A 25,639-nucleotide genomic window follows, 5' to 3' on the forward strand; every position below is an offset into this window, starting at 1 on the left:
CTTTTACACTTTTATACTGAAATAAATACACCTACAAATTTTTAAATGAAAACAGAAAAAAATAACCAGCAGCGGTAAAGTTCAGATCCATGAAGAAAAGAAGAAAGTGAATGAATGTTTATAATTTAATACATTTACATATGCATACAAATTTATTTTCTTTTTTAAATTATTTTTTTAATGGATGAAGTAACGTTTATGACAAACTTTTTCCAGAACACAACACAGAATGTTAGATATAACCGGATAATGCATACGTTTATCTTTTTTTTTTCAAGACGCTGACAACAAAGTGGTCCCCTAAAAATCTACTAGGGGACCCCATTTTTATGACTTGATGGGGTCCCTGGGAGCCCATTTTTAAAAGTTCCTAGCGCCAACACTGCTGTCAACAGAGGAGAAAAAATGCTTTATTTAAATGAATATATTATTTATAAAGCAAGTTGGAGTATCATTGGCAACTTTTCACCTAGTCCCGGCCTTAGCTCGCATATATGTGTCCTCTTTTTGGGATTTGACAATATGGTCAGCCTTCTTGAAGAAGGCCTGCTTTATTCCATTGTGATGTCTTCTCAAGCTCCAGCCGTCCATGCGTGTAAGACAAGCCGCCTCTCTGGCGCCCCCTATGTGCAGCCGCGGGCCAGCGCGTGTGCAGATAGCCGCAGAAAGAGAGGGAGGATTGTCACATTTGCAGACTTCTCCCCGCCGCCGAGCAGCTTCCACATCACCGCGGCGAGCCCGCACTAATTGCCGGGAAGAAGCAGCAAGCAAGCCCGGCGAGCTGGCCTGCTTGTCGTGAATAAGGTGAGTTTCACCTCCGCCGCTGTGTTTTGGCACATGTTCGCCCCGCCGTCCCGAGGCTAGGCTAGCAGTGAGCTGGCGCAGGCGGGAAGCGAGGCCAGCCCCGCGGCCTCCAGGAGCTCAGTCGCCGGGCTGGGAAATCACGAAGCCTCGGTGATCGAGCGGAGGTCTTTTGCTAGTCCCTTCTCGCGCGGTGCTAGCCCTATTTGTCCCGAGTTCGGGCGCGGATAAGCGCTGCTCTGTGGTCACCTAGCGGGATTTAGCCTTGTTTTGATCGCCTCATGTTTGCTTATCCCGCCGCGGAGATAACTTATTTATCCAACTTTGGATCTTCTGCTGCGGCCGCTGGCGGTGAGTTAGCCTAATAAGGGGTCGCTGCTGACCTACAAATGTCAGCCCGCGTCGGCTGTTTTGCTATCACGCACCGACGCTGTTTGGCTGCAAATTAACAACAACAAAACACAAGAAGCCGGGATGTACATGTCAAAAGGTGGACTCTTATGCTAATGTCTTTTTCTTTTATCTTACATTTTGGCAAAACGACTACGGGGGGATCATTTGTAGCCTGTTGACAGAGATGATGCACCAGGGTTTTGCAGGGAAAAAACAACGTTTTATTTTTATAATGAGATATATCTATCTATGGGTGCACCAGACTGTTATGGAGTTACCTGCAGGAATTTTTTATTATTATTAATAATATCTATCTATCTATTTACATATTTGTATATATATATGTATCTATATATATATGTATCTATATGTGTGTGCGTCTACCAGACTGTTTTGGATCTACCTGCTGGAAAAAACTAGATTCTTTTATTAATATAATAATATGTATATATATATATATATATATATATATATATATATATATATATATATATATATACACATATATGTATGTGTATGTATATATACACATATATGTATGTGTATGTATATATACACATATATGTATGTGTATGTATATATACACATATATGTATGTGTATGTATATATACACATATATGTATGTGTATGTATGTATATATATACAGTATATGTATATGTGTGTGTGTGTATATATATGTATATATATATATATATATATATATATATATATATATATATATATATATATATATATATATATATATCGGTGCACCAGACTTTTTTTTATCTACCTGCATAAAAAAACTATTTTTTTATTAATATAACGATATATACTTTTAGATATATGTATGGATGTATAAATGTGTGTGTATGTATTTATATATGTGTTTATATGTATATATGTATATATATATATATATATATATATGTGTGTGTGTGTATTTGGGCTGCGAATCTTTGGGTGTCCTACGATTCGATTCAATATCGATTCTTGGGGTCGCGATTCGATTATACATCGATTTTTTTTTCGATTCAACGCGATTTTCGTATCAAAAATTATATTTTTCCGATTCAAAACGATTCTCTATTCATTCAATACATAGATTTCAGCAGGCTCTAACCCAGTCTGCTGACATGCAAGCAGAGTAGCAGATTAAAAAAAAAAAAAGCTTTTATAATTGTAAAGGACAATGTTTTAGCTCGGTTGGTAGAGCGGCCGTGTCAGCAACTTGAGGGTTGCAGGTTCGATCCCCGCTTCCGCCATCCTAGTCACTGCCGTTGTGTCCTTGGGCAAGACACTTTACCCACCTGCTCCCAGTGCCACCCACACTGCTTTAAATGTAACTTAGATATTGGGTTTCACTATGTAAAGCGCTTTGAGTCACTAGAGAAAAGCGCTATATAAATATAATTCACTTCACTTCACAACTGATTGCAATAATGTAAATTTGTTTGAACTATTAAACAAACCAAAAATAAGACTTATTTTATCTTTGTGAAAACATTGGACACAGTGTGTTGTCCAGCTTATGAGATGCCATGCAAGTGTAAGCCACTGTGACACTATTGTTCTTTTTTATTATTTTTATAAATGTCTAATGATAATGTCATTGAGGGATTTTTTTTAATCACTGCTATGCTGAAATTATAACTAATATTGATACTGTTGTTGATAATATTCATCTTTGTTTCACTACTTTTGTTTTGTTCTGTGTGGTGTTTGTGTCTCCTCTCAATTGCTCTGTTTATTGCAGTTCTGAGTGTTGCTGGCTCAGGTTTGGTTTTGGAATTGGATTGCATTGTTATGGTATTGCTGTGTAGTGGTTTGTTGGATTGATAAAAAAAAAATCGATTAAAAAAAAAAAAAAAAATTGATTCTGAATCGCACAACGTGAGAATCGCAGTTTGTATTCGAATCTATTTCCCCCCCCCCCACACCCCTAATATATATATATACATATGGGTGCACCAGACTGTTTTGGATCTACCTGCAGGAAAAAACAAGTTTTTTTTATTAATATAATGAGATATATCTAACTATGGGCTTCACGGTGGCAGAGGGGTTAGTGCGTCTGCCTCACAATACGAAGGTCCTGAGTAGTCAGGGTTCAATCCTGAGCTTGGGATCTTTCTGTGTGGAGTTTGCATGTTCTCCCCGTGAATGCGTGGGTTCCCTCCGGGTACTCCGGCTTCCTCCCACCTCCAAAGACATGCACCTGGGGATAGGCCCCTCCCACCTCCAAAGACATGCACCTGGGGATAGGCCCCTCCCACCTCCAAAAACATAAGATATCCATCTGTTAGTGTGCCAGACTGTTTTGGTCTTTCCTGTAATAATAATTGTATTTTTTTTAGATTAATATAATTATCAATCAATCAATCAATCAATGTTTACTTATATAGCCCTAAATCACTAGTGTCTCAAAGGGCTGCACAAACCACCACATCCTCGGTAGGCCCACATAAGGGCAAGGAAAACTCACACCCAGTGGGACATCGGTGACAAAAATGACCCAGTGGGACGTCGGTGACAATGATGACTATGAGAACCTTGGAGAGGAGGAAAGCAATGGATGTCGAGCGGGTCTAACATGATACTGTGAAAGTTCTGTTTTGGAACTACCTGCAGTGATGTTATTATCCATCTATTTGTGCACAAGACCATTTTGGAATTACTTGAAGGAATAACTGCAGTTGTTATTATTATAAATATCCGTCTATTGGTGCACAATACTATTTTGGAATTACCTGGAGGAATGTAATGGTTCCAGGGACTAAGTGTGCTATTTTTCTCTGCAAATTGTTTTTTTGGTGGCCAAAATACACCACTTCTGGTAAACGTTTTAATCCGGTTCGGCCAAATTGGTAATTTGGATCACAAGGAAGATGCAAACATAGAAGGGTAGCAACCCCGATGTGATCGAAAACAGTTAAGGATTTAGTGAAAGTGGAATTTCCTTTTTATCGCCTGATGGATTGATTGACTGATTGATTGAAACTTTTGTTAGTAGATTGCACAGTACAGTACATATTCCCTACAATTGACCACTAAATGGTAACACACGAATACGTTTTTTAACTTGTTTAAGTTGGGGTCCACGTTAATTAATTCATGAATAATTTACAGACTTGTATTATTTTCGGGGGACTGAAGGAGATTTTGTGTTCTGTTTGTGCTGAAAACAAGCTCGTTATGTCGTTCTAAGTTTATAGAAAACATGTTTGTGACTGATGTAATTTACTGATTTGTTATGAAAAAATAGTGCTATCTATATCTATCTATCTATCTATCTATCTATCTATCTATCTATCTATCTATCTATCTATCTATCTATCTATCTATCTATCTATCTATCTATCTATCTATCTATCTATCTATCTATCTATCCATAGTTGAGGTTTCTGTGGTTTTTCCGTTATACAGTGCTCAATACCGGGGTAGAGCGGAATATACGTTTGGTCAGGAAAAAATACATAGGGTATTTCTACCTCACAAGCCTGTTTCACCGTTTTCCCTGCTCTTCAGGTGATTCTATCCATCCATCCATAGTCAAGGTTTCTGTGGTTTATCCGTTATACAGTGCTCAATACTGGGGTAAAGCGGAATATATGTTCATTCCGGGAAAAAACACTGAGGGTATTTCATCCTCAAGCCTTTAGGGGATTCTATCGATCCATCCATCCATCCATCCATCCATCCATTCATTCATCCACACGTCTTAAAGTGATTGTTGTATAACCCACCAAGTGAGGTTTCATTATGTACTGTGTAAACAATATCAATCCTGATTTTATTGCTCTTAATGTTCTGAGGTTAGTACTCGCTTGCAACCTCCACAACAGGAGCTGCATATAATCAACTATTATACACATTAAACTCCGCACAGAAGGCAAAAGGGGCAGTCCAGACCTGCCTAAAATGTCTTGCCTCTGGGCGTGCATGCGTGCACCTATGTGATTGCTGAGGAGGAGTGACTCACACTCTGGCCGTGTTTGCTTGTTAAAGTCCCAAAGACTTTCCCTCCATCCTTCCTCTGCTGCTGCTGCTGCACACAAAACGTAAACGTTGCGGGTCTGTACATCTTTGACGGCTTTAGCAGATTGGATTTTCACATAAAGGCTGTCGTTTTTTTGTCAAAATGATCCTTGGCAAATTCAATTCAAAAAAAGAAATTGTCCATGCCAAATATCCGCATGGCTGTTCTAACACTCCATCTGACTGCTCCCAATGGCTGCCAAACACGCTGTGATCTCGCGCGTCCTGCTTGATGAAGGCTGCCACAGCCATTTGATCGTGTTTATCTGCATCTCTTAACTCCTATACGCCTGTGAAATGCTGATACTTCTCACTCACAATGCCGCCACGTAGAGCTTTGTAAAAATATACAAAAGGACGACAATGTATGACAGATCAAATGCTGGGAGACCAAAAAAACATTTGGGTCATCATTGGTATCAGACGTGATTACCGTTGTGTGTTTGAATGTAAAAAAAGAAAAAAAAACGGAGATGCTTGATGTCGGTGCTGTTGTGACTTTTCCATTTTCCCGGAAGAGGGAGTGAATTGAATTACCCTGCCGCCACTGTCCCTTCTCCTATATGAAGTAAGCTGCAGTGCCTAAAACAGCCTCTGTATTTTTCCATGTCATCGCCCCTTGTTGCAGCGTTGTGTATGTTTAGGGCACACCTCATTAAAGAGGGGGGCTGAAACCAGGCATTTTTCCAATACTCATATTGGAATACACCCCCCAAACGCTCTCCCCTAGGTATAAACAGTGCTTTGTATCCCACTATGTCTCCTTTCATGTTGTTAGGGCTTTACAAGATAATGCAATCTTCCGTTGGGAATTGATCAGTTTGACACAAATGGTGTGACACTTGCATGGACAGAAAGGAAATTGCAATATTGTGACATGTGAAGTTTTTGTTTGTTTGTGTTGCGTCTGACCAGTCTTCCCTCTAGCAACTATGTCCAGCAGGGACACGCTGAGGATTGTACATTAGAATCCCGGACGAGCCCCCAAATTGTTGCGTCCTCCCAGTATTCCCTCCCATCTCATCTGAAAGAATTTGGGATTGACCAATAACTTAGATTCCCTGGGAAGACGCAACAACTGTTTAGTCTTTATTTTAAGGGACGATGCACAGAAACATTAAGCTCAAAGACAGCTAGGCGATATGGCCTTTTATTAATATCTTGATATTTTAATGCCATGTCACAATACACAGTATATATATCTCAATATTTTGCCTTAGCTTTGAATGAACACTTGATGCATATAATGACAGCAGTATGATGATTCTATGTGTCTACATTAAAACATTCTTCTTCATACTGCATTCATATATGCTACTTTTAAACTTTCATGCAGAGAGGGAAATCTCAACTAAGTCAATTAACCAAAAACTGTATTTATTAAGCAGTGGCACAAACATTCATGTCATTTCCGAAACAGAAAGTGCAAGATTGTCAGAGACATTTTAAAACTAGCTATTAGTGCACTTTTGTGCATGATGTCACTAAGATATTTCAATAACTGTCAAATAAAAATAAGCTGCATAATTGAAATAGTGTATGTCCTTCGCTATGTGGTAGGTTCCTGCGGACGTTTGCTCCTTATGTTGTTGACAATTTTTTTCATATGGTGTTGATGTGGAAATGGTTGCATCGGCATTTTGTGGATGTTGACATGCAGAGTTTCAAACACTCTTCATTCTCCAGCGGATGCCTTTTCAAATGATGCTACAAATTAGTAGTGCTGCGGCCTTTTGTAGCAACACTTTTGCCGCATACTTGACATATTACGCCTGTCTTCGACATATTCCCGCTTCAAGCCAAACCACCGCCAGACGTTTTTTTTGTGATTTATTTCTTCTTTCATTTGTTACCAGATTAGCACCTTCTTTCTCTCGTATTACCACTTCCACCACAGCTAACATTACCTATTTCGCTACCTCTCTGCTCCACGAAAGCGTATGACGTTGCACGCGCGACAGTTTGTGACGAATGTAAAAAAGTGCGCTTGTTTTATGTCTCAGTGAGAAGGAGAGAGAAGCAAGAGGGAGAAAGGCATGTAGTGTAATGCCCGCAGCTAAAAGCAACTGGGTGAGGACGTATACTCAAATATCACGATACAGTCATTTTCTATATCGCAGAGACAAACCCACGATATATCGAGTATATTCGATATATCACACAGCCCTAGTTCTGCACTGTATAATATAGGGCTGGGCGATAAAACAATAACAATATATATCGCGATACACATGTGATCGATATCAATAGAAAATGGGGTCGATAGAACGTTCGATAATTTCACTGAGTTCTGTTAGAAAAAAATAGTAAGAAACGCAGAGCCGGAACCGCACAGCATTCTGGGGGGTGTAGGCAAAGGAAAGGCTTTAGCCTCTCGACCTTTCACGGCCGAGCCTGAACCGCAAGGCATTCTGGTAAATGCTAACAGGAAAAAAAAAAAAAAAACAACGATTGATTGTTACTTTTATTAGTAGATTGCACAGTTCAGTACATATTCCGTACAATTGACCACTAAATGCTAACACCCCAATAAGTTTTTCAACTTGTTTAAGTCGAGGTCCACGTTAATCAACGAAACGCGAATAAGAGTGCGGCAGCACAAGAGGAAATTGTAAATAAAAAGGAAACGTCACGTCACCAGTTTGGCAGTATTTTAGATTTTTTATGTCCGATACGAATCAGAGTAATAATGTCTGCAAACTTTGCAAGGTCGTCGTCCCGAGCAAGTCTTGGAACACGACAAACTTCTTTTAGCACCTGAGCCGCTCTCAGCCGCTGGAGTAGAGCAGCAAACAGCCACAACATCAGCCGGTGCAAGTGGAACAGCACCCAAGCGGCAACAACAGACCACCATGGAAAGGTACTCGGCAGCAGTGCCAGACGACAACAATTGAAAACGTAATGAAGAAATAAGGGATGCAGTGGTGTATCAATTAGTAAAGGACATGCTACCGCTCAGCATAGTTGAGAAGTCTGGCTAAGCATTTATTTAATGTCAATATTTGCACATCGACCAGCATTTTCATTTATTTGACTGTTTTTCTTAATGCTGACCTCGTTCTAAAGGTTAAAGCAGGGGTCGGGAACCTTTTTGACTGAAAGAGCCAAGAAGCCAAATATTTTAAAATGTATTTCCCTAAGAGCCATATATATTTTTTTAACACTGAACACAACTAAACGCGTGCATTTTTAAGTAAGACCAACATTTCCAGATTATAATAGGTCTCTTATTCTTTATAATAACATTGTTATTCTGAAGCTAACTGTGCACGGGGTGTGGCCTGCGGGCCTGCAGCAAAGCAGGATGTTGCCAGGACCAGCCTCGAAATCAGCGACAGGTGCGTAGATGGCCCACCTGGGCCTTGTTATCTAATCACCTGTCACTCTGTTATAAGCAGCAGCCAAGAGGAGAGACAGGGTTGGGGCTGTAGCCAGAGCGCGAGTGAGGACGAAAGAGAAAAAGACAATTGCTGGAAAGCAACTGAGAGAAAAATCAAATAAAACAATATTGTAACCCTAAAACAGGCTTTTGGTGGTCTGAAGAACCCCCAGGAGGGCAAGCCCCAGACTAACCAATAATAAATAAATGACTTCTACCATTAATGCAAAGTCTTGAACATAAAAAAGCATGAGAATGTTTTATATTTTGAACGTTATTTTTAACACTGTGATTACAAGTGGAATTATTCATTACTTATCGTGTTAAGCAATGTCAGCTCAGATTTATCCGAGAGCCAGATGCAGTCATCAAAAGAGCCACATCTGGCTCTAGAGCCATAGGTTCCCTACCCCTGGGTTAAAGGTTATATTTAAAATAATAGTAATCAAATTCAGCCTTTTTTCTCCTTTTTTTAATTTAGAATAGTTTTTTTATTTTTTATTTATCAATAATTATCGATATCGACTGATAAGAAACACTTATATCGTGATACATTTTTTCGTCATATCGCCCAGCCCTAGTATAATAGCTAAATAGCTCATTTCCATCTGCAGGCCCTGGCCACCTAAATTAAAGAGATACAAAAACATGCAATAAAGTTATAACAAGTAAAACAAGTTGTATTAATTGAAGTAATTTTCCTAACCTGACAGGTAGTAGCTAAAATATGTTTTTGGCGGATGCTGCATCATCACACTTGATATTGGTGTAAATACAATTTCCGACCTCTCAACACAAGTATTAGTAAGTGATCTGATACCATTTGTAATCCTTCGAAAAAATCCTGGATAGTGGCGTTTGAGCAATGCGAGTCTGCTATCAGATTATTGGCAGGCAATGAGGGCATGCACATGCTGGACCGGCCAGCGATGCGGCTGAATGCTACAGTATGCAGGAAGATCAGATTACTGAACGATTAGCCGCGGCCCGGCACAGGGAAATGATTTTCCACTGTCATAATTCCCTAGACTGAATTACGCAGGCCAGCAAGTCTAATAGATTCTTAATAATACTACAGACCTCGTGCAACTGTTTTGACTGGTTTTTGCCATTGTTGCACACGACAAATGTGCGGATCAGATGTGTTTTTATCATAAGAGGGGAAAGTTATTTTTTCAAAACAAAGCAAAGATTGGTCACGGGTTGAACAATTTAGTACTCTGCGTAGGGCTGGGCGATGTTGCCTTTTGAAAATATCGCGATATTTTAAGGCCATATCGCGATATACGAAATATATTACGGTATTTTGCCTTGGCCTTGAATGAACACGTGATGCATATAATGACAGCAGTATGATGATTCTATGTGTCTACATTCAAACATTCTCCTTCATACTGCATTCATATATGCTACTTTTAAACTTTCATGCAGAGAGGGAAATCACAACTAAGTCAATTGACCAAAAGTGTATTTATTAAAGTTATTAAACAATGGCACAAACTTTCAAGTCATTTCCAAAACATAAAGTGCAAGATTGTCAGAGACATTTTAAGTGTCAAATAAGAATGAGCTGCATAATAGGAAATCAAATAGTATTGGTCCTTCAATACGTGGTAGGTTACGACCAACGTTATGAAATTCTCTTCATTCTCTAGCGCAGGTGTGTCAAACTCAAATACAGAGTGGGCCAAAATTTAAAACCCAACAAAGCCGCGGGCCGAGGTGGAACAAATTAACCTTTTAATAAGGACCCAAATAAGTTTTGCATTGAATATTGAACAAGCAAGGCTTATATAACTTTATAGTGACATGCACAATCCAGTTTCAAATAATAATAATAATCAAAAAATATCAATGCCATATCAAAATTTAAATAAAAATCGAATGCCTCTTTTCGGCGGCGGGGTTGAGGTGGACAGGGTTTGGTGATAGCGGGGATGTATATTGTAGCTTCCCGGAAGAGTTAGTGCTGCAAGGGTTTCTGGGTATTTGTTCTGTTGTGTTTATGTTGTGTTACGGTGCGGATGTTCTCCCGAAATGTGTTTGTCATTCTTGTTTGGTGTGGGTTCACAGTGTGGCGCATATTTGCAACAGTGTTAAAGTTGTTTATACGGCCACCCTCAGTGTGACCTGTATGGCTGTTGACCAAGTATGCCTTGCGTTCACTTGAGTGAGTGTATAAGCCGCATATATTATGTGACAGGGACGGCACGCTGTTAGTATGGAGGAAAAGTGGACGTGGGGACTGGTTGTAGAGAACGCCAAAGGCAATGCCTTTAGGGCCCACCCCCAATATTGTTGTCCGGGATGAAATTTGTAAGGGGCACTGTACTTTGGGAGTCTTCCGGGAAAATCGGGAGGGTTGGCAAGTAAGAGTTTTAGCGGTGAATGTGGTGTTACAGCGGCGGGCCAGCTCTAATGTTAATTTGATATTGCCTCAAGGGCCAAATTAAATTACACGGCGGGCCAAATTTGGCCCGTGGGCCAGAGTTTGACACTCATGCTCTAGCAAGTGACTTTTCAAATGATGCTACATATTAGCAGTAATGCTACTTTTTATAGCAACGGTTGTCTGTTCGATATTTTCCCACTTGAAGCCGAACCACCGCCAGACGATGGAAACCCTGCTGTTTTTATTGGGAATTAAGTCTTCCTTCATTTGTTACCAGATCTGCACCTTCTTTCTGTCGTACGGCTACGTTAGCAGCTAACATAGCCCAGTATGCTACCTCTCTGCTGTGCCAGGGCGGACACGTATGTGACGTATGACGTGACAGTAAGTGACGTATGACGGGACAGTAAGTGACGTATGACGTGACAGTATGTGACGTATGACGTGACAGTAAGTGACGTATGACGTGACAGTAAGTGACGTATGACGTGACAGTAAGTGACGTATGACGTGACAGTAAGTGACGTATGACGTGACAGTAAGTGACGTATGACGGGATAGTGTGTGACGTATGACGGGACAGTATGTGACGTATGACGTGACAGTAAGTGACGTATGACGTGACAGTAAGTGACGTATGACGTGACAGTAAGTGACGTATGACGTGACAGTAAGTGACGTGACAGTAAGTGACGTATGACGTGACAGTAAGTGACGTATGACGTGACAGTAAGTGACGTATGACGTGACAGTGACGTATGACGTGACAGTAAGTGACGTATGACGTGACAGTATGTGACGTATGACGTGACAGTATGTGACGTATGACATGACAGTATGTGACGTGTGACATGACAGTATGTGACGTGACAGTAAGTGACGTATGACGTGACAGTAAGTGACGTATGACGTGACAGTAAGTGACGTATGACGTGACAGTATGTGACGTATGACGTGACAGTAAGTGACGTATGACGTGACAGTAAGTGACGTATGACGTGACAGTAAGTGACGTATGACGTGACAGTAAGTGACGTATGACGTGACAGTAAGTGACGTATGACGTGACAGTAAGTGACGTATGACGTGACAGTAAGTGACGTATGACGTGACAGTAAGTGACGTATGACGTGACAGTGACGTATGACGTGACAGTAAGTGACGTATGACGTGACAGTAAGTGACGTATGAAAGAATGTGCGCCTGCTTGTCTGTGAGAAGGAAAGACAGGAAATAGTGAGAAGAGCCTGAAGTGTACGCCCGCAGCTAAAAGCAACTGTGACGTATGACGGGACAGTATGTGACGTATGACGTGACAGTAAGTGACGTATGACGTGACAGTAAGTGACGTATGACGTGACAGTAAGTGACGTATGACGTGACAGTAAGTGACGTATGACGTGACAGTAAGTGACGTATGACGTGACAGTAAGTGACGTATGACGTGACAGTAAGTGACGTATGACGTGACAGTAAGTGACGTATGACGTGACAGTGACGTATGACGTGACAGTAAGTGACGTATGACGTGACAGTATGTGACGTATGACGTGACAGTAAGTGACGTATGACGTGACAGTAAGTGACGTATGACGTGACAGTAAGTGACGTATGACGTGACAGTAAGTGACGTATGACGTGACAGTAAGTGACGTATGACGTGACAGTAAGTGACGTATGACGTGACAGTGACGTATGACGTGACAGTAAGTGACGTATGACGTGACAGTATGTGACGTATGACGTGACAGTAAGTGACGTATGACGTGACAGTAAGTGACGTATGAGGTGACAGTAAGTGACGTATGACGTGACAGTAAGTGACGTATGACGTGACAGTAAGTGACGTATGAAAGAATGTGCGCCTGCTTGTCTGTGAGAAGGAAAGACAGGAAATAGTGAGAAGAGCCTGAAGTGTACGCCCGCAGCTAAAAGCAACTGTGACGTATGACGGGACAGTATGTGACGTATGACGTGACAGTAAGTGACGTATGACGTGACAGTAAGTGACGTATGACGTGACAGTAAGTGACGTATGACGTGACAGTAAGTGACGTATGACGTGACAGTAAGTGACGTATGACGTGACAGTAAGTGACGTATGACGTGACAGTAAGTGACGTATGACGTGACAGTAAGTGACGTATGACGTGACAGTGACGTATGACGTGACAGTAAGTGACGTATGACGTGACAGTATGTGACGTATGACATGACAGTATGTGACGTGTGACATGACAGTATGTGACGTGACAGTAAGTGACGTATGACGTGACAGTAAGTGACGTATGACGTGACAGTAAGTGACGTATGACGTGACAGTAAGTGACGTATGACGTGACAGTAAGTGACGTATGACGTGACAGTAAGTGACGTATGACGTGACAGTAAGTGACGTATGAGGTGACAGTAAGTGACGTATGAGGTGACAGTAAGTGACGTATGACGTGACAGTAAGTGACGTATGAAAGAATGTGCGCCTGCTTGTCTGTGAGAAGGAAAGACAGGAAATAGTGAGAAGAGCCTGAAGTGTACGCCCGCAGCTAAAAGCAACTGCGTGAGAACGTATACTTGAATATTACGATATAGTCATTTTCTATATCGCACAGAGACAAACCCGCGATATATCGATATATCACCCAGCCCTAACTCTGCGACATGAATGTGTCAGCGGAAACCGGAAACTAGCCAATGCATATTCCGTTGTGAGACGAAACATAAATTGAATAGACCTGTGTTGAGGTTAGCTGAATGGGAGTTAGATCCAAAATAAGATGGACTAATGTAGGGTCCTTGTTTCTAAAGTACACAACCCCCCTAAGGCTGGAATCCGATACATTCCAGAGGCTCCTGTACCGGTGAATAACTGTGACGAGGGTGTCGTATTTCATCTGAAGAATCCTGCTTGGACCGTAAGTGCTAGGGAAATTAAGACCTATGTCAAAAAGCTGTGATACAACCATCTCTGGTTGCCTTTGCACTAGGTTTGGACAATTAATCCGATTTTGATTTTGGCTTCTCACGATCATAAAAGAAGGAGCTGAGCCGGAAGGCAAAGCTCTCGATTTACGGGTCGATCTACGTTCCCATCCTCACCTATGGTCATGAGCTTTGGGTTATGATCGAAAGGACAAGATCACGGGTACAAGCAGCCGAAATGAGTTTCCTCCCCGAGTCTCTCCCTTAGAGAGAGGGTGAGAAGTTCTGCCATCCGGGAGGAACTCAAAGTAAAGCCGCTGCTCCTCCTATCTCAGCTACAATCGGGCGGAAGGCGCAGTACACCCTGGACAAGTCGCCACCTCATCGCAGGGCCATAATAGAGTATATGGAACTAAATTCTTGGGAATAATAATTGATTATGAATTATGTTGGAAACCCCATATTGAATATATAAAGGGAAAAATATCCAAATCCATTGCTATTCTTTATAAAGTAAAACAAATGCTGATTAAGAAATGCCTGCATATGTTATTTTGTTCTTTTATTTTTTCATATTCAACATATTGTGTTGAAGTTTGGGGAAATGTTTATAAATCAAACATAGACCCAATAATTGAACTTAAAAAAGGGTCATTAGAATAATACACAAAGCGTGCTACTATGAACATATCAATCCATTATTTATAAGTTCTAATATGTTAACATTTTTAAAAACCAATGAAATGATGTTTCGAGTAAAGATCAACAGCCTTCCATCTTGTATTCTCAGGTTATTTCAATTAAGAGGAGAAAACCATAATTTACGGGGATATGTATTTTTTTTAAATAAGTAAAGTAAGAAGGAATCTAAAATACAAATGTATTTCAGTTTTAGGAGTTAAAAGGTGGAACAAGCTTGGTGATGTACTTCTTTGGTAAGGTTTAAGAAAACCCTGAAAGGTGAAATACTTGAAAATTATAAAATATAGTAACAATTACTTTCATCCCAATGTTTTTTTTCTTTTTTAAGGTTGATATTCCAGGTAATCTTCTTTCAGTGAAGGTATAGGATTGGCAAATATAATCTTTGGCTTCAGCCTATTCCTTTTTCGGTCATTTTTCCCCCTTTTTTTTTTTTTCTTTTTGTGTGTAAATGTGTATGATTGTTATAGATGTATAATCTCTACTGTCACACAAAATGGTTGATGCTTGATTATATGACCGAAATAAACTTATTTTATTCATAAGGTCCAAAGCATGGATTTTGTCATCCGATCCACCCCTGCAATTTACTCATGGAACATGCTTTGAGATACAGGTTGTTGAGGTCCGTTAACACTGTCATGGAGATGCATTGGCCAAAATTTAGCCTTGATACTGGAATTAAGTGTTTTCTGGAAGGACAACTGAGAAGAGGTTGGTTTGTGTGTGTAGTTTTAATGCTTTAAATGAGCTGTTTCTCCATACCTGTCTGCCAAACAATGCATCTTCAAGAAGGCCTATAGTGCACTTAATCCACTTTTTACATCCACTGTAATTATGCACTTTTCCAACATAATAGATGCCATATATGACAAACAACAACGTAACGTTGGCATCATTACAGTCACATTTTAACAGCAACATCATTCTAGGTTTGCCTTTATGCTGAAGGAAAACAAAATAATAAAACTTACCGCTCCCAAAGGGCTGCACGATTATGGCCTGAAAGATAAAAATACATCCTGAATAGTAAAACCAAATTGACCCCAGACAATGGATTAACTAAAAATAAATATGCCATATTACAGAGGACAATCCTAAAGAAATGAAAATATGATGATGCAAAAAAGGCACATGCAACAAGGAACACAGTGCGCTGATCACAGTATTTATAGGACATCTGTAGGTCTTTAGCCAAATAAAACATTATCGTGTACGTAGGGGTGTAACGGTACACAAAGATTTCCGTTCGGTACGTACCTCGGTTCAGCGGTCACGGTTTGGTTCATTTCGTGGTACTGTAAGAAATCAACAAAATATAATTTTTTGGGTTATTTATTTACAAAATTTGTAAAAGCTTCTACCAAAAATATTTTTCTTAGTGGAATATTTGATGTGAAGTAATCGGAACCTTGGATAGGTCAATAATTCATAACAACATTGATTTTGATTCAATATTATAATATATAATCACCATACCACCCCCATCCCGAAAAAAGAAAGAGAAAAAAAAAACAAAGTAGTATCTACAAATATATCAATTAAATAAACAAAAAAGAAACAATATCCATTAATAATAATAATAATAATCAGAAAAAAAATAAAATAAACAGATATATATATGTCTATATACTGTATATGTGTATATATATATATATGTTTATTCATTTTTTTCTGATACATGTATATATACTGTATTTAATCAATAATTCATAATAACATTGATTTTGATTCAATATTATGTTTTAAGCAATCACAGTTTGAACGAAAAAAACCCAGCTTTTTTAAATTAGTCAATGTTGCAACTTTTTCTAAATTTAGGCTTTTTTATTTCACTTTTGTTGATTGTTTTTATTTTGATAGTATTTTTAGAATGTGCCGTGGGCCATTAAAACATTAGCTGCGGGCCGCAAATGGCTTCCGGGGCACACTTTTGACACCCCTGCTATAGATAATAAAAAAAAAAAAAAAGATAAATCTATGGGTAAAAAGCAGAGCCTGGCGACGCATGCACGTTTATCATAACTCTCTCGCTCTCTCTGTCTCTGCTCTTCCCTCACGAATGTTGCTGCGTGCATAATTTGTTTTGTTTTTAACCCCTACTTAACCCCGAACATACATTGAAAATACACGCAACCCTAACTTAAAATGCCGGACAATTGAGGGATTTAAGAAACTCCACCCAGACAGCCCCGCAAAAGAGGACATATCCGGTGAAAAGCCCGTTAGCTGCTAGCATGCTGTGTTTTGTGTCTCGGTGTGCATTGTTTACACAACCTGCGGTATGCTACTTAATATGTCCGTGTGGAAACTCATTGGGTACATCACCGAACCGAAACCCCCGTACCGAAACGGTCCAATACAAATGCACGTACCGTTACACCCCTACATGTATGTCATTTTGGTGTTTCTTTGAGAGACGGCATCATGTCTTTGTACAGCCGTAACTACAAAAGCCAAAACCAGTGAAGTTGTTACGTTGTGTAAATGGTAAATAAAAACAGAATACAAATCCTTTTAAACCTATATTTGATTGAATAGACTGCAAAGACAAGATACTTGACGTTCGAACTTGAACATTTTTTCAGGGTTACAATATTGTTTTATTTTTCACTAAGTCTCTCAGTTGCTGTCCAGCAATAGTATTTCCAGCCCCAACCCAGTCTCTCCTCCTGGCTGCTGCTTATAACAGAGCGACAGGTGATTAGATAACAAGGCCCATGTGGGCCATCTACGCACCTGTCGCTGCAGGCCCGCAGGCCACACCCCTCCACAGTTAGCTTCAGAATAACAATATTAATACTAAGAATAAGACAACTGTTATACCCTAGAAATGTTGGTCTTACTTAAAAATGCACGTGTTTAGTTGTGTTCAGTGTAAAAAAAAATATTATATGGCTCTTACGGAAATATATTTTTAAATATTTGGCTTCTTGGCTTTGTCAGCCTAAAAAGTTCCCGACCCCTGCTGTAGATGGAGAACTCCAAAGCCTTGTCTGCCAAGTTGCTACGAGCACAAATCAACAACTGTGACTTCTATTTTATCGATGTAACAATGAGTCTTATTCAGGCATTGTGGTGCACTTTTCTATTGTGTGTTCGCCCCTGAAAGCCATTCACACCACAGTGTGGAGGCGTACCGTTTTATTAAGTTGTCAAAAACAAGCGGTCAGGTATTAATGGACTTCATCTCATCCGTTCCGACGGACTTTAGGGGTGCTGGGCGACTGGTACTCACGGCGAGCTCTGTCCTGGTAATGAACCCATTTTTCCAAGATGGAGAGCGGCAGTAATAAGAAAGCACCACTTCACTGCAGGATATTCTAACCCTGTACTCATCATAAGTGCTATCAGTCATCAGGTATGATTAGATTTACTTTCCTCTCCTGTCTCCATTTAACCATCCAGAAAGCTCTTTCCCAGCGTGTGTGTACATAGTCATACAAAGCCTTGTATTTTCTTGATTCATACTTTAAACATATACCGTTTCTTCTGTACCATAGGGCACATCGGATTATAAGGCGCACTGACGATGAGCGGGCTTATTCAGGTCTTTTTTCATACTAAAGGCGCACCGGATTATGAGGCGCATTAAAGGCCTACTGAAATGAGATGTTCTTATTTAAACGGGGATAGCAGGTCTATTCTATGTGTCATACTTCATCATTTTGCCATATTGCCATATTTTTGCTGAAAGGATTTAGTAGAGAACATAGACGATAAAGTTTGCAACTTTTGGTTTGTAATAAAAAAGCCTTGCCTGTACCGGAAGTAGCAGACGATGTGCGCGTGACGTCACGGGTTGTGGAGTTCCTCACATCTGAACATTGTTTACAATCATGGCCACCAGCAGCGAGAGCGATTCGGACAGAGAAAGCGACGATTTCCCCATTAATTTGAGCGAGGATGAAAGATTTGTGGATGAGGAAAGTGAGAGTGAAGGAGTAGAAAAAAAAAGACAGGGCAGTGGGAGCCATTCAGATGTTATTAGACACATTTACTAGGATAAATCTGGAAAATTCCTTATCTGCTTATTGTGTTACTAGTGTTGTAGTGAGATTATATGGTCGTACCTGAAAGTCGGAGGGGTGTGGCCACGGGTGTGGTGACCGCCAGTGTCTCTGAGGGAAGCCATGTTATAAAAAAAAAAAATGCACTTTGTGACTTCAGTAATAAAAATGGCAGTGCCATGTTGGCATTTTTTTTCCATAACTTGAGTTGATTTATTTTGGAAAACCTTGTTACATTGTTTAATGCATCCAGTGGGGCATCACAACAAAATTTGGTACAATAATGTGTTCATTCCACGACTGTATACATCGGTATCGGTTGATATCGGAATTACTCTTCTTTGATGCTGCAATACACCCCCCGCTGTCCCCTACGCCCCCCACCTAAACCCCGCCTACCTCAGCCTCCGCATGCTCTCTCAGGGAGAGCATGTCCCAAATTCCAAGCTGCTGTTTTGAGGCATGTTAAAAAAAAAAAAAAAGCACTTTGTGACTTCATAATAAATATGGCAGTGCCATGTTGGCATTTTTTCCCCATAACTTGAGTTGATTTATTTTGGAAAACAATGTTACATTGTTGAATGCATTCAGTGGGGCATCACAACAAAATTAGCCATGTACAGTATATATCATTATCAGTTGATATTGGTATCCGTAATTAGGAGTTGGACAATATCGGATATCGGCAAAAAAGCCACTATCGGACATGTCTAGTACAAATAATTGATAGTGTACTGCTTGTATGTTAGGGGAATGGTCAAGCTTGTTGCTCGTTAGACTTACATCACTTGGGGTTGCCAATGCGATCATGGAGTGCAGACAGGTGGAGGGGGCGGTGGGCTCCCTGCATGTTTATTTTGTTGTCTCATAGGTGGAGCAAAAAAATAGAGCAAAGTTCATATTTTGCTTGTATATGCTTTTTGTTGTCAAAAGAGGAGCCAGGCTGTGACCTGTTTCTGCTGAAAAGGCCACGTTTGCTGTATACTAACGAGAGACGTGTGTGTTTACGGGGCCGTCACGACGGCTGGGTGCCACTCTGATGAAAATGAAGAGTGAACACTTCCACAAGGTCTCTCAGAGGTTCCAGTTGGAGCTCATTATTCCATGATAATGGACTGCCAGAACGTCCGTACGGCATCAAAACACTCTTGAGCTCCGAGTACAGTCCCTGCATGCTTGTTGAGAGCGCATCAGGTCAGAGCGCCACGCCATCCCACTGGGACTGAGGCAACTTTTAGCAGGGCTTTCTGGTACCCAGTGCCCGTCTCTGTCATCCCCACAGCAGGACACGACTGCCTCCCAACTGCAAGTCATGTGGGGTCTAGTCGGCTCCCAAATGTCAGCAAACTAAGTGTTTCAGCATCTAAACTCGGGCCGGGCAAACATTTAATCACAATTAATTACGGTAAACAATCTATCTTTATTTCCATTATTGCACGATTATCCCACGCTCATCTCAGTTTACTCTGTTTTGTAACAAGTCACTGACATAAATTGAACATAACAAATACTTTTTTTTTATTTTGTATTTTTTTTTTTTTTATTGACATCCAGTATCAGACATTTCTATCCATTAGATCATATTCACATACATCATATATCTGTTGTCTGCCCTAAATGTCAAAATGTTTTTTGGCTATATCCCAAACATACTACCCCCCCCCCCCCCCCCAAAAAAAATAAACAAAGAGAAAAAAAACCCAAAGTATTATCTACAAATATATCAATTAGATAAACAAAAAAGAAATCATAATACATTAATAATAATAATAATCAGAATAAAAATACAATAAAATAAACCGATATAAATTGGCCCTAGTGTGTGAATGTGAGTGTGAATATTGTCTGTCTATCTGTGTTGGCCCTGTGATGAGGTGGCGACTTGTCCAGGGTGTACCCTGCCTTCCAGCCGATTGTAGCTGAGATAGGTGCTAGCGACCCCAAAAGGGAATAAGCGGTAGAAAATGGATGGTTGCATATATATATATATATATATATATATATATATATATATATATATATATATATATATATATATATATGGATGGATCTATCTATCTATCTATCTATCTATCTATCTATATATATTTGTGTGTGTGTGTGTGTGTATGTATGTATATCTGTGTGTGTGTATATATATATATATGTATGTATGTGTGTGTGTGTGTGTGTATATATATATATATATGTATGTATGTGTGTGTATTTGTGTGTGTGTGTGTATATATAAGTATGTATGTATGTATGTATATGTGTGTGTATATGTGTGTGTATATATATATATATATGTGTATGTACACTATATATATATATATATATATATATATATATATATATATATATATATATATATATATATATAATACAAAAAACAAAAACAGACTTTCTAAATAAGAAAAAAAAGGTCTCAGGAAATTACTGCAATTGAAGCAAAAAAAAAAAAGGCTTGCATGCTCACTATTCTGGTGTTTGTGAATAAACTCTGTCACCGTGCAAAAAGAGCAAGTGCCGTGTTTTTGTAGTACGGCTGCACGATTAATCGAAATCGAATCAACATTGAGGTTTTATTTAGTGCGGTCTATTGCTGGGATGTTGGTGACGTCATGTCCTGCCCAATGAATACTGCTGGTGGTCAAGCAAGCTCTGTCTTCAATGGGTACCAGGCGCCATTTAGCCTTTCTGGAAGACAAAATGCCCTCTGTTTGTGTTGTTTTTGGCTGTACAAACCGTTCAAATTGCGGAAAGGACAAACCTTTCTTCAGAGTTCTTCGAGAGGTTATGAAAAAGGGCGGAAAAATGCAAGACTTAGAAACGACGACGAGAAAATCGTGGCGCTCACACTCTAGTTCCAGGGAGCTGAGTTGAAGAATGCATGAGTTTGTAGTGATCACTTCGTTACAGCTTTGTTTGATGTACTTTTAACAGTTATTTCCCTTTTAAGTATTATCTTGATGTTATTTGTATTTTTTAAACACAAGTTTGCTACAACTGTTTTGAAAAGCAGCAACTCAGGGTGTCTAATTAAAATAAAGCAAATTTGAGAAAACCTAATAGAGTTATTAAGTTTTTACCAAATTCAACAATCACAATTGTTGATAGCACATACATGATATCAACATCTAAAGTTACATTTTAATGACGTGGGATCTGAACCGAGGATGTCGTCGTGGCTTGTGCAGCCCTTTGAGACACTTGTTATTTAGGGCTTTATAAAAAAACATTGATTGATAAAGACGTGGAAAACACGCTACTCGTAAACGACGCGTGCAACAGCAAATAACACGGCAGCTTAGACACTAAGTGACATCATGAAATGCAACCTCACCCCAGCAAAAATGATGCATGATGTCTGGATTCCAATTTCCTTGACCCAGTCACACACAAAGAAGTTGTAGGCCTCCATGCTTTTCCAAGTTTCCATCTGTTTTCGTCCAGAGCACAATAGTTCCATATGTCTGAGAAGGCGACCTACGTATTATCCTTGATATCACTCGACAAACCTTTTTTTTGATGACGTTCAGGGATTTATTCTATTGCATAGTTAGATTTTTTTTTGCTTGTCTCTGCTGTTTGCAGAATATTTAAGCCTCTTTTGTAAAACAACCATCTTAGCTTGGTCGACCACCACTGGTTTCACTTCCTGAAGAAGTCACGTGTCGGAATACCAGCGATAACCTCAAGAGACTGAGGTTTTTTTTTTATCCACCCGTCGCAGGCATTGAGCGACAACCATGTTTGCCAATCAGAATTATCGAAAAGTATCAAAATACATTTTGGTACCGGTACCAAAATATTGGTATCGAGACAACCCTAATTTGTGTATATATAATGTTTGTGTGTCTGTGTGTTTCTATATATATATGTGTGTGTGTGTGTGTGTGTGTGTTATATATATATGTATGTATGTGTGTGTGTGTTTAAATATGTATATATGTGTATGTATGTATCCATATGTAAATATATATATATGTAAGTATATGTATGTATATATATAATATACATATATATATATATATATAATATACAAATGTGGTCCTCTCCAAGGTTTCTCATAGTTATCATTGTCGACGTCCCTCTGGGGTGAGTTTTTCCTTGCCCTTATGTGGGCGTTACCGAGGATGTTGTTGTGGTTTGTGCAGCCCTTTGAGGCACTTGTGTTTTAGGGCTATATAAATAACCATTGATGTTGCCTAAGAAGCACAGCTCTCAGCATCCAACCCATGATATCCCATTTCTAACCGGACTGTAGTTTTTGGTCTGTATTGTCTCAATTTGATTGCTCTAGTTTAAGAGGGCATGTCTTGTCTTGTCAGGTGATCAACGTGAATAGCAACGTGACCACAGTTGATGGCATACCTCTCACCCATTTTGAATTGCCGAGGTGGAAACATTTGCATTGGTGCCAGTCCGAGGTTTAGCTCCTGGCAGCGCCAACTGTACCCTCCACTGATCCGAGACGGTGCCCTGTCTGCCTGTCCTTGCTGTCTCTCGTCCTTTATGTTTGTGTGTCTGTGTCCCTGTCTGGACAAGACAGGTGTTGGCAACCCGGAGGCTTAGTACAGACATCGCAGTGGCACCTAGACAGGAGGGCGACTGGAGACTGCAAATGACTGAGCTTTGTTTTGCCAGTTTTTCTTCAGGAGCTTTGAACAGGATCGTTTGTGCGAGGGTTACGGCCGCTTGCTCTCTGCGGGATGCGCTACAGCTGAAAGCACTACAGTCCGACAAAGAGGCTGGGAATATGTTGGGGAATAGAAGCAAAACTAAAGCCACCATAGTGGGGCGCACAAAACCCCAAAACCCAAACCACACCACACCCGCTCTAAGTGGCCGGATGTGTTTTTGCTGAATGGGACACAGGTGTCTGAGCTGCGCTGTTTTATGCTTGCCGGCCCGAAGCCTTGTTTGTTTTCTGTTGCGACAGCTTTGACCCACGCTCGTGAGCTCCCGACGCCCCAGGGTGGTCCACCGTCACTCTTTGTCCTTCACTGAGCAGGGAGTGAATATGGCTGGGGTCAAGAATGTGATAATGAAATTCAAGACACCTGACAACACAATGTAGGAGCTACACATTAAGCAAAGACTCTTGCTTCTTAGATTCCTCCTCCCTTTTTATTTTTTTATATATTTTCCATTCTCCTTTCAGGATCCTCTGATCTAGCCCCAGCAAAGCAGGTTTTTGAAGTTGTGGCTTTACTATGGAGTCCTCAAAGAGCTTAAGTGACAGGTACAGAAGAGCCAGAGGGGAGTAATATGACTCCCACGTAGTCCACAGCTTTTCCAGGCTTCATCCTCCACGCCCTTGTCTCCCACTCCACACACGGTCTCTCCGTGGTGATGTCACACAGCAGAGCTGGCCTTTGTTGCGAAACAGCCCAGAGGTGTGCTTTACGCCCCGAGGAAGACTAGCGGGGTGCCGCCAAAACCCCACACATTGTGTCTCTCGGGAGGGAGTCAGCTTGAGGTAATGGGGCCCCTCATCCACCTCCATGTTTTCAAAGTATACTCATGGCTGCAGTCAGAATGAGAATCAGAACTACTTTATTAATCCCTGAGGGGAAATGAAGATTTTCGGCGGAATGCCGTTCAAGATCAGACAAACATTACAGGTAGACAGGACAGGATCGTTGACGGGTCTGCCAACTTCCGTTGCCAAAAGGTGAGAAACCGGTAAACACTGAATAGGGAGGGGAGGTGATGGAAAAAAAATAAAAAAGCTTTGGCCCCTGGAAAGAGGGGTCCAGACTAAGGCCAAGGGAAAAAAACTCATAGCCACACATAGGGCTGGGCGATATGGCCTTTTTTAAATATCTCGATATTTTTAGGCCATGTCACGATACACGATACATATCGCGATATTTGCCTTAGCCTTGAATGAATACTTGATGCATATAATCACAGCGATATGATGATTCTATGTGTCTAAATTAAAACATTCTCCTTCATACTACATTAATATATGCAACTTTTAAACTTTCATTCAGAGAGGGAAATCACAACTAAGTCAATTTACCAAAACTGTATTTATTAGGGGTGTAACGGTACGTGTATTTGTATCGAACCGTTTCGGTACGGGGGTTTCGGTTCGGCACGCGGGCGTACCGAACGAGTTTGGAAGCAGAAGTCTTCACAAGCTGCTCTGCTTTCTGCCTCTGTCTGAGCAGTGAGCACCCAGCATTGTCCCGCCCACACAACCATCTGATTGGTTACATACAAAGCCAATCAGCAGTGCGTATTCAGAACGATGTAACAGCCAATCAGCAGTGCGTATTCAGAGCGATGTAGTCAATGCTTTAGTGTGGAACAGATATATTCGTTAAGCAGGCGAGCAGCAGAGTCTACCCAAATTATACTAAACACTTCCCAGTCATAACTATTACAAGCATCGCTATGAGCCCGTTGACCTTCTAGAAACTTAAACTGCAGCTCAGCTAGCTCACAGTATAGGCTTGAGGTGAAGGCTAATTAGCTTTTAGCGTAACGTTAGCTCATTTTGCTGTGTGTGTGTTAGGGGCAGCAAAGCCCTGTCTGTCTGTTATTTCATTGAACTCCATTGTGTTTAGGGATGAATAGTCTCTCCTATTGCAATTGTACTATTTTTCAGCAATAGTTACATTAATCATTAGTAATGTAGCAGCCTAGTTTTGAATAGCAGGGTCCCTGCTATCACATGTTGCTAAAAATACAACATTTACCTAATAAAAGTTAACTACAGGCTTCCCAAATACTGTAATAAATTAAGCATGATGAGTTGACTTGAAACAGATTCAATGGAAACTGTTTGATGTTGCACTTTTTATATGTAGAAGAAAGGTTTTTTCATTTTATTTAATCAAAGCAACAACTTGAGGCAGTTTAATGTGGATTAAGGTGGGCAGAATTATTATAGTGTTCCCAATGTTAAAAAGATAAAGCCATTGTTTACAAATTTGGTAAATAAATAACCAAAAAATGTATATTTTGTTGTTTTCTTACTGTACCGAAAATGAACCGAACCGTGACCTCTAAACCGAGGTATGTACCG

At 40.2% G+C, this 25,639-nt stretch overlaps 1 protein-coding gene across 2 annotated transcripts in view; it reads left to right on the forward strand.

The window, feature by feature from the left end:
* The first annotated feature begins 633 nt into the window (after window positions 1-633).
* The window catches only part of ndst1b (N-deacetylase/N-sulfotransferase (heparan glucosaminyl) 1b), a 187,744-nt gene continuing 162,738 nt past the window's right edge, over window positions 634-25,639 (forward strand). For both annotated transcript variants that reach the window (XM_061902118.1, XM_061902117.1), the window contains exon 1: window positions 634-804. The gene's annotated coding sequence lies outside the window, so the exon portion shown is untranslated. The remainder of the gene's footprint in view (window positions 805-25,639) is intronic.

The sequence above is a fragment of the Nerophis ophidion genome, linkage group LG05, assembly GCF_033978795.1.
Source record: "Nerophis ophidion isolate RoL-2023_Sa linkage group LG05, RoL_Noph_v1.0, whole genome shotgun sequence".
Lineage (NCBI taxonomy): Eukaryota > Metazoa > Chordata > Actinopteri > Syngnathiformes > Syngnathidae > Nerophis > Nerophis ophidion.